At 40.3% G+C, this 10,752-nt stretch overlaps 1 long non-coding RNA gene across 4 annotated transcripts; it reads left to right on the plus strand.

The window, feature by feature from the left end:
* The first annotated feature begins 8,194 nt into the window (after positions 1-8,194).
* On the plus strand, positions 8,195-9,920 carry LOC112163769. 4 transcript variants are annotated; one of them, XR_005810855.1, is made up of 5 exons: positions 8,593-8,985; positions 9,079-9,138; positions 9,319-9,490; positions 9,621-9,723; positions 9,837-9,920. It is a non-coding gene; the product is annotated as an uncharacterized LOC112163769 (long non-coding RNA). The 4 variants fall into 4 exon arrangements; XR_005810856.1 differs by adding an exon at positions 8,195-8,336 and having other exon boundaries at positions 8,787-8,985; positions 9,319-9,852; XR_005810854.1 differs by having other exon boundaries at positions 9,621-9,852.
* Positions 9,921-10,752: the final 832 nt, after the last annotated feature.

A 10,752-nucleotide genomic window follows, 5' to 3' on the forward strand; every position in this document is an offset into this window, starting at 1 on the left:
TATCCATTATTGTGATACACGTATATGCTCAGTGGACAAGGACCATGCGCAATTTATATTTTAGTGCGGTAGTACGGTATCTTTTCTTTTCAAAATGATTTGGTCCACGTCGTATGCCGCCATTCAGGTCCCCATGCATGCTAGCTCTACTTTACCTAGCCACATCTAACATGTGCTATTGACCTGTGCCATCTTTACTTAGATCGTCGACACATAAACATGCATGTTTTGGTGAGCTAGCTGTCAGCACTAGTTTCACACATATAATTAAGCTTCTGCAGCCTGTAAAGCACCAGCAAAATGATGGATGAATAAACCCATTTATGCATGCCACTATCACCTCTCTTACTTTTGGGATAACTCAATGTATTACTTTGGAACTGATGCTTCACACATTACCCTGTGCAAAATTAATGCATTTAAACCATGCACATACAACATGATCATTCTTGATTAATGTATGATCGAATTGACACCTGCAAAGTGCTTATTTAAGCATAAAACTTTTTAGTGTCCAGGGCCTAATGCTTACATGGTGAGTTATTCAAAATGTTTCTTTAACATTTTATGGCCACTTTGAAATTCACATTGAGACACAATCAAATATGCCATTTGTTGTCAACTACAATTTTGCATTTACACTATACTTGAAATTTCATCAAAGTACATATGCAAAATATATATGCAAAATATACATGCAAGATACTTGTGTCGATTTTACATACTCATGTACTAATCACCTATTTTGTTTCAAGGAGATATAATCACCAATCACATTTCCAATTAGTGAAAATCGTCATCCTTCTACTAAGGTGATTCGCCGGAGCAATGGACCGTCATGCTCGACCAACTCCGCTAGCCTCCAAATCGGTATAAGATAAGTCACTACATCTTATCTTTTACGCTCTTTCAAATTGAGCTAATGCCATGCCAATCACATGCTTTTACTACTTCTAAGCATGCTTATAGAATATCACACTTGATATATCTTTACATGCTTCCATAACCTTTAAGCATGCCAACAACATTGCGTAGATTTGGCAACACTTTCTAGGTCTCACGTACTAGATATGCCATGCTTCACATATCGATCTCAATGATCCATTAGCATATCTACAAAAATGCAAAAATGATATTAGCATCCACATTACAAGTACATGCTATACACATATGCCATGCTTCTATTTTAATTGCAAAATTAAATAAGTATGGGACACTCAAACAAAATTTTATTACTTGCTCTATGTGTTTATCATTTTTTCAAACAACCGCCAGGCGGTAAGGCAACGCCTCATAATGACAATGACCGCTACGCGGCATTGCAGTCAAGTTTCTCTTTCGAGAAAACAGCTAGGGACTAGTTAACACAGCCCACGGCAGCCATTGATCCGGCAGTTAACCCCGACGCTTGGGTATCTAAGATTGGGCTCGCTACCCAACACCCTCTGCTCCGCGCAGTTCCCCTCATCAAACAATTTTCCGACCATACGGAGGTCTATAGCCAGGAGTGGGGGACTCCCTGGCGGGCCTAGCAGGGGCCCACCCGAAAGGGCAAAAGCGTTCGCTCCAACCAATTCTAGATGGACGACGCACTCGCACTAATTATGCCTGATATACGGCACAAAGCTACGCTTTGGTATCAACCCGCAAGAACACCCTCCTTGACTGGGGACTTCGGGGACTTATACATACAGCCCAGCATAATTAGCAACGGCAACGCTCATGCCTCAGGGCATCACCGTCGAGCTAGCCGTTAATGCCTTCCCGGCACCCACGAGCTTCCGCTCACGCCTTCCCGGCACCCCGAGCTTCCGCTCATGCCTTCTCGGCACCCACGAGCTCCCGCTCATGCCTTCTCGGCACCCACGAGCTTTCAGCTCATGCCTCCCCGGCAACCCACGAGCTCCCGCTCATGCCTTCTCGGCACCCACGAGCTTTCCGCTCATGCCTCCCCGGCAACCCACGAGCTTCCGCTCACGCCTTCCCGGCACCCCGAGCTTCCGCTCATGCCTTCCCGGCACCCACGAGCTTCCGCTCACGCCTTCCCGGCACCCCGAGCTTCCGCTCATGCCTTCTCGGCACCCACGAGCTTCCGCTCATGCCTTCCCGGCAACCCTTGAGCTTCCGCTCACGAGCTTCCGCTCATGCCTTCTCGGCACCCACGAGCTTCCGCTCATGCCTTCCCGGCAACCCTTGAGCTTCCGCTCACGAGCTTCCGCTCATGCCTTCTCGGCACCCACGAGCTTCCGCTCATGCCTTCCCGGCAACCCCCGAGCTTCCCGCTCATGCCTTCCCGGCAACCCTGAGTTTTCCGCTCATGCCTGCCCGGCAATCCTCGAGCTTTGCACTCATGTCTACTCGACACACAACACGTTAATGGAACATTGAATTCTTCTACCATCTGTCGCCCGTGACAAATTGAATTCTTTTCGCGTTCCATTAACACGAAGCGACAACCAAAGAAACTTAAGCGTTCACGTATTCATCATTCACGAATTACAAACGTTTACCTTCGCAGTTGTATGAATTACAAACGTTTACCTTCGCAGCGCTCATACAACTTACATTTATCATATGCAATCCATATGCTCACACGACCATACGCCCTCTCGAGTTTGTACGTCATATTTGATCGTACTCGGCGCCATTCGCATGTATACATCAACATGTATCACGCACCCCATACGTTCATATATGCCAACGCATATCATTGCAACTCACATTTGTTGCCCAAGGCAACGAGCATTCTGCATATGCCTGTTTTTTGTCTTTGTTGTGCAGGTTAACGAGTCCCTTCTTGCTTACGGAGTTCGGGGACTTGTAGAGGCTCCGTGCCGCCCGGTTACTTATGCTTGATGACTTCGTGGTTATAACTCCCCAACCAAGAAGCTCCTCTTACTCGGGGACTTCGGGGACTTGTACATACCTCCAACAATATGGAGTATTTACTACATCACCAAGCATAAGTAACACCTACTTTGGGACATCCACAAGACATGGCAAGGCCCAACCGAGACATGCATCGTGTAGCCCTATGTTCAGGCTACGCGGCGGTATCCGGAAGTCGCAAATCCGCCACCGGGAAGCCACCTTTCCGCCCTTGCCAAGATGCCCCCATAACATAGCTTTCTACATGTAAAATAGACTAGAATAGTAACTTTGCTTGTCCCACATCGAAGAACAAGTAAATGAGAGGCATTCCTTCATCTATAAAAGGAATGCCTCCTCCCACAACTCAACACATTCATTACATCTCTTGTAATCTTGTTAGGCCGCAAGGCTCGACACACTAGTATAGCTTTCAAGTGGACGTAGTCTCCCGCTCATGCGGAGGCGAACCACTATACATCTTGTGTCAATCTCTCTCTCTCTCTCTCTCTCTCTCTCTAAAGCTAACTAGAGATCCCGCTCAATCTCTAACGTTAACACTTGGTAACCGAGATCCTTGGTTCGGGACGGACTTGGTTGGTTGGTTTGGATTGGTAGGATTTGCCAGCCCTATAGTCAACCATGAATCCTAAATACCCATTAAACTAAAACACTCATAATCACTCATTCACAACTTCTTTTATCGAGCCGTTAGCGCTCACAATCTTACAAGGACACGATCTATCAACCCATGTAAAAAATTGAGAATTTTTATGTCCTCATCATTTGGCTCCCTTTAGGGAAGTATAAGCATATAAAGGGTTGGCCGCTTTGACCAATATTAAAACGACGACGCATCGGGTTTTTACATAGCACTTATTACTAAACTCTAAATATACGAAGTAATGTCAAATCTATCGATTTTCAGTTTTGGTTATTTTGATTGCACAAAATCTTTATGTGCCTACTAACATGGTCAAACTTGTTTTTGGTTATACATAAAAGTATACCTTCCAAAATCAACAAGGTTAATGAAATAGACTTTAGACAATTCAATCGTTGGATGTAATCATTACGAGAAAAAATTATTGTGGTAAAACTTTTACCTATTTTCGTCATTATTTGGGCATCAATCCACATAGTCAACCATAAATCCTAAATATCTGTTATACTAAAATGCTCATAACCACTCCTTCAAAGTTTCTTTTTTCAAACCGTTGGTGCTCACACTCTTGCAAGGACATGGTCTATCAACCCTTCTAAAAAATTCGGGAACTGTATCTCCTCATCATTCAGCACCCCTTAGGAAAGTGTAAACGTGTAAACCAAGGCCCAAACGATGACGGGCCAGGTTAAATTTTTTACGTAGAACGTATTACTAAGCACTAAATACATGAGTAATATCAAATCTATCGATTTTCAATTTTAATATTTTTGATCACTTGAAATCCTTATATGCCTACTTATGTGGTTTAACTTGTTTATTAGTTATACAGAAAAGTACACATTCCAAAACCAACAATGTCACGCCCCTGATTTTTAACAAATAAAAATCGATATATAATCCCATAATTATACATGCATGAACGTTCAGTCATCAATAACAAATACCTGAAAATTTTTTCCCTTTAATTTACACACATATTGATGCCCTGAACCTACTATATCAATATTGACCCGCTCCACAGAGTCATATATCACATAAGCTTACGAATTAAATTGTCAACAATAAGATAAAACTTAAATGCTTCTCAGAGTTTAACTACAACGGAAAACCTTATCAACGGTAAAGTCATAAAAAAGGGTTCTTACCGTAAAGCTGCAAAGGCGCTAGCTCAGCTTCAGCCCCGATTATCCGAACCTGCAGGATTAACCCCTACACCATTTAAATAGTGTACCGGGTTGTCCCACAACAAACCCGGTAAGCTTTTGCAAGCCCGTATGAGTAACTCAAAACAGTTAACACAACTCACACCAGAAATAAGGAAAACAACTCACACTTTGCTTCCTTAAAACACGAAATAAAGGAGAATAATTGGCACTTTAATTTCCTTTCAAATCGAAACATAGAAAACAACTCACACCTTGAATTCTATCAAATGTGCCATAATCGTACCATAGAAAACAACCCACACTTGAATTCTATCAGTAAAACATAGAAAACAACTCACACCTTGAATTCTATCAAATGTACCATAATCGTACCATAGAAAGCAACTCACACCTTGATTTCTATCAGTAAAACATAGAAAACAACTCACACCTTGAATTCTATCAAATGTACCATAATCGTACCATAGAAAGCAACTCACACCTTGATTTCTATCAAATCGTTAATAAGGAAAAAAAACTTGCACCTGGTCCCCTTAAAAACCACCTAATGTCATGAGTTATCAATAACCAGTTCCCGTTACCCCATGAATTACCTATATGGCAGACAGATTAGAGCTCTAACTGAAAACGTAACCACTCGTCCGGCCAAAGACGTGATCACTAGATATTCTGCCCAAGGTCATAGACCTTCAGTCCTCGGGCCGCACAGTCCCTTGGAGCAAAACATTAAAGGAGTCGCACTGGACCCAAAATGTTACACAAATCTCAACGCTTTTGAAAACAATCGAAATCAACATTTCCATAATCATTGTTTTCCGAAAAAGCCATAACACAAAATAATAAAAAGCATCGATTCATGCATATTGTTTTCATACCAAAATCTCAACGCTTTTCCCAAATCTCAACGCTTTTCAAAACAAATCGAAATCAACATTTCCACAATCATTTGTTTTCCGAAAAAGCCATAACACAAAACAATAAAAAGCATCAATTCATGCATATTGTTTTCATAAGTCCACAAACCACCAAATATATTTCACATAAATATATATATGTAGTCATCCGCTCAAGAATGCCTACTAATACCAACTATAATTTGCAGTTACTAAATAACTCTCAAAACAATATAGTAAGTCCGTTTGTGAATGAACTTCGTGAGATTACTCACTTCGAAACTCCCACTGCGTCTTCAATACAGAACAAGGCAGCAAATCCATAAAATAGCCGTCCAAGGAGTATTACGTCACGTACCTAAGGAATTACAGTTCTGATTCAGTCAACGAATCACAAGGAATAACGTTTTCGAAACCCTAAATCGAACCAAAATTCCCAAAGTGACGCCAAATGAGGTGAAACCACATCCGAGACCACCTAATGTCTCCGGAATACTTATACGATCGATATGTCAAAATCACAAGTCGATCGGATGCTCAAATCCTCACGGATCGAATCATCAAACGGTCCGAAACTGTAAAAATCAGAACTTAATTATACGATCTCCAAAAATTGTATATTATATATCGAAACGCTCGTATCGACGAGTAGAAGATATATAATACCAGAAACTATCCCTTATATGGCCAGAACGCCGCCACAGGAGGTGGTGCCCCCACCGGGTCAAACTCGACCACTGGAAAATCAAGGCCAACAAACATGATCATCATGAAGAGTAGAGCAACTTTCATACCTGGAGCTAAGCCTAGATCGGTCTAGATCGTCCTAGATCAAGCTCACAAGATCGACCAATCGCTACCGTCTGATCAAGCTCCAGATTCACTATGCACCGCTGATTTTCAACTCTTGATCTTCCACTCCACACACAAAATCGTCCTTCAAGGCGGGTATGAGGATGATCAGAAAGAGGAGGAGATTCCAAAACCAAGAAGGATCGGTTGAGACGTAGCCAGAAAAGTGGATTTCCGGTCGGGTCCCGATCGCGTCAACTATAGCTGCTCTGATCTCCACTTTCCGGTGGTTTCCGTCGCCGTCGAGCACCAGAGGGAGGACGGTGAGATGGTGGCGAAACGATCTGTGGTGGTCACTTGGCCGGAGGACGTCGGAATCTGCCGGAAAAAGCGGGTCGGATCCACCTGGTCTAGGTCGGGTTGCGCTGGGTGAGGAGAGAGAACAGAGAGAAGAAACTTTCCGGAAATAGAAAATGGAATTTTATGAAAATATTTTCGGAAATTCCTTATTTATACCAAAATGGAAACTTCTTCCAATGGCCATAACTTCTTCATACGAACTCCGATTCTTGCGTTCCATATGTCCACGAACTCGTATCGACGCACTCTACAACTTTTGTGAAGGAAGTTTTCAGAAAATCCCAACATATAAAATGTCAACCTTTGGCAACCCCCCTAAAACCATATTCTTCAATTAATTATTCGCCCGAAACACTTCCGCTCCATCCACGAGCCACGAAACCATCCAATAACCATAATTTAGATTCCTGAAAATCCTTGAAAAATAAATATGAATTTCCGGGGCATCACAAACAAGGCAGACACTACAAAAAAGAATTCATTTAGCTTCACCAGTTAGCGTCGGCGTCAGAATGTCGTCGCCATTGATCAAAAATTTGCTACAGAAAATACGGCGTTGCAAAGAAAAAAATTATTTGCCACGGCATGGCGTCGCCGTCGCATAAATATGCCTTCAATTGCTACGGCAATATCTTTCCGTCACCAGAATTTACTTCTTTTAACATTGAGTTCCCCTCGCATTCAATCCACTGTATTCAATGGGTTGGTATTCAGTAAGGAGAAAAGCAGAGTGTTTGATTGGAGTTGCAGATCGAACTCGGTGATGTCAAAGGGGTCAAGATCTGTAACTTATGAGTTAGGGGTGGAAACTTGTTTAAGATCTGGGTTGGTTTGGGGAAATAGAAGGAATCTGGCCTGGGTTTTAGGATTGTTCTACCTGGGTTCTTTCGTTATGTCGTTCCATTGGCTCCTTCACCAGATTGTTTGATTGCTATCTAATTTATCAATCCCAATCGAGTAGCCGACGAAGAAGCTAGCTACTGCCAAGAAGGCTAGCACTGCTTTTGCTCATCCTTCTACTCAAATCCATTTTCAATTTCAAATGGGTTTGCAATGGGGAGCTCTTACTTCTTACACTCTCCCCTCTCCTACTCTCGATTTCCCTAATTTTCTTCTCATGACCCAATCCGCAATTGTTCAAACTCCATCTCCTTCATATTTTTCATTCATTTTCTGCATATCAATGCCAAGATAATAAAATTTATACGGTACGTTCATTCTTATTTTGCTTCACAGTTCAATTCATTTTTTTTTTGGTTGCTATTTTGGCTTAATTTGGGTGCAGGGCTTGTGAATTGGTAGTGAATTCTTACCCAGTATATTTTAGTTACAATTTCTAACTTATTAAGGTTGTTTTAAGAAATTCCTAGCTTCTGCTTATTTCAAATACCATATACTATATCCGATTACTCATGTTTATTTACTTCTATTTATTGGGTGTTGCTGAATTTCACGTTTGCTATGATTCAGTTTATCTCTTAAATTTTGATTCCTATTGTTTGTTGATTATTGATCTTAATTTTTTTATATTGACAAGTTTTTTGTTTTGCAGTTGCTCTATGCAATATTTCTTACTGTTTTTCCATTGGGGTTTGTCAATCAACTTTTGAGTGAATCAAGATGGTATGTTTTTGTTGTTTAGATTCTCGATTTCTATTTAATGTTTAAGTGACCTTAGTTGGAACAACTACAATAGTTGATTTGAGTTCTATATATGTATTCGTACACTTTAACAAAACATGGGAAAGTATTCTGAATTCAAGTTCCATTATAATGGCATAAAAAACAAAAAACAAAAACATAGATTAATACATAATGTCATCCTAGTACAATTGAAATGCTTATTTGATACTTTCATAGTGAGCAGAAAAGAACATCACTTTGGTGATATTGACATGTTGTAAGGATCACTAAGAAAGGAAGAAAATTGTAATGCATGACAAAAGATTTCTTTTATGAACTGACATAGACTCATAAGCTAATTCACCCAATATCTGCTTTTGGTAGATTGAAAACTCAGATACCTTTTTATCTTTGTAGGTCACACCATCTAAGGGAAGGAAGGATGAGTCAAGTTGCAGTCTTAAAACATCCATAGAATTACTTAAAAGTACTCAATCATATCAGAGGTCTTGAAGAACAACATGCATCTAATATATCATTATTTTTGGAGCCAAGCCATTATTTTTTCCTTGATTACTTTGCTACAAGCTGCCTTGATGTTTATCTGGCTGAAAAGGTAGAGGTCACTGTGTACCTCAGTTTCTAAAATTCTGTAAAGACATACTACCAACTAACTGCAGCTTATTTAGATTCCCTTTCTTTGTTTTAGGTTATCAAGGGAATTATGGATGGTTGCCAACAATCTGACTATGCTCTTTTAGGTGGAGAGGTATTCGAAATGACTTAGTTTTGGAATTTCACTTGTCTTGTTGGTTGGGGAATCCATTTTTAAAGCATGTATTCTTATGTTAATTTGTTTGTATATTGTTTGCTTTCCTTGTGTGTTATGTAGACAAATGTTATTCATATTTTTGATATGTAGCACTCAGTGAATTGCATATATTTTCAGACCACCGAGATGCCGGGTTTCTATGCAGAGGGTGAGTATGACCTCAGTGGTTTTGTGGTTGGAATTGTGAAGAAGGAATCAGTGATTGATGGGAAAAACATTTTGGCTGGAGATGTCCTCATTGGCCTACCATCTAGTGGGGTTCATTCCAATGGTTTTCTCTTGTAAGAAGGTTGGTGTTGTTGAAAGAAAAAACAAACCTCTTCCCTGTTTCGCATATGCAATTAACTTGAACTGTGTTTTTTTTTCTTATCTGACCCTGTGGTTCTAACTCATGACATTTCACTGGTACATCTTTATAGGTTTCTAGCTCATAGTGGGTTGTCTCTCAAAGACCAACTACTGGGTAACTCTGTTACCTTGGGTGAAGCTTTGATGGCCCCCACAGTGATATATGTTAAGCAGGTCAACATGAAACCCTGCTTTATAATATTTTGCATTTCTGCTCATTTTCTTGTTTTGTGTTTAACTAGCTGCTGAAAATGCTTTCTGTTTTTTGCTTTTGCTTGCTGAAACAGGTGCTTGACATAATTAGCAAGGGAAGTGTGAAGGGTACCACATCACAGGAGGTGGTCTCACCGACAATATACCTAGAGTATTTCCAAAAGGCCGAGGAGCTGTCATCTATAAAGAAGATTCATGGGAAGTCCCAACTGTTTTCAAATGGATCCAGGAGGTAACGAGAATTTCACTTGTCTTGTTGGCTGGTGTTAGCAACTGAAACAATTAGGAAACATCATTTCATTACTGTTGGGCAGCTGAGGGTGCTGTGATCATTTGCTTCACTTCTGGTATGAACTCTCTACTTTTTCTATCTGTTTGCGAGTGAATGTGTGATCTTGCTTTATCTAGAAAGTTGTTATTGTAGCTCAGCTGAGTTCTAATTTACAATTAATATTTCCTTTCTGATGCTGGTTCATAGGCTAAAGAGTTTTCTATAATATTGTTGAATTTTTTATCTGATTTACATTTTTCAACTTTCTCAGGGAAAGGATATCCTGGATATCAACCATCCCGAAAGTCCTTTCGGCACAAAGACCAGAGTGATATGAAATTTAATAAATTTAGATTTTGTATAAAATTTAAGAAAATCAAACAAAAACTGGCAGCATCGCATGGGCGAGTTGCCTAGTTTTAGCTAAGGTTTAAATATTAGTGCATTTTTGTATCTATATAATCACACCTCAAATATTATCTATCCAAGCTTTGTATTTCAAATTAAATTATCGATTGAGACTTTGTTGGCTCTGTACTTATAGATTATCTTGTTTGTATAATTAAGTAAATGAACAGAATGTCAATTGTATGCGTTTTGTTAAAGAAGAAAAGATTTTTTTTTATTTTATTAATAATTCATATTTTGCGACGGCATTGTTTCCGTCGCAAAAATTCTGTCGCGGTAGGTGGCGTCGCTATTGACCTTTGTGATGGCAT

The sequence above is a fragment of the Rosa chinensis genome, chromosome 5 (genome assembly GCF_002994745.2).
Source record: "Rosa chinensis cultivar Old Blush chromosome 5, RchiOBHm-V2, whole genome shotgun sequence".
Taxonomy (NCBI): Eukaryota; Viridiplantae; Streptophyta; class Magnoliopsida; order Rosales; family Rosaceae; genus Rosa; species Rosa chinensis.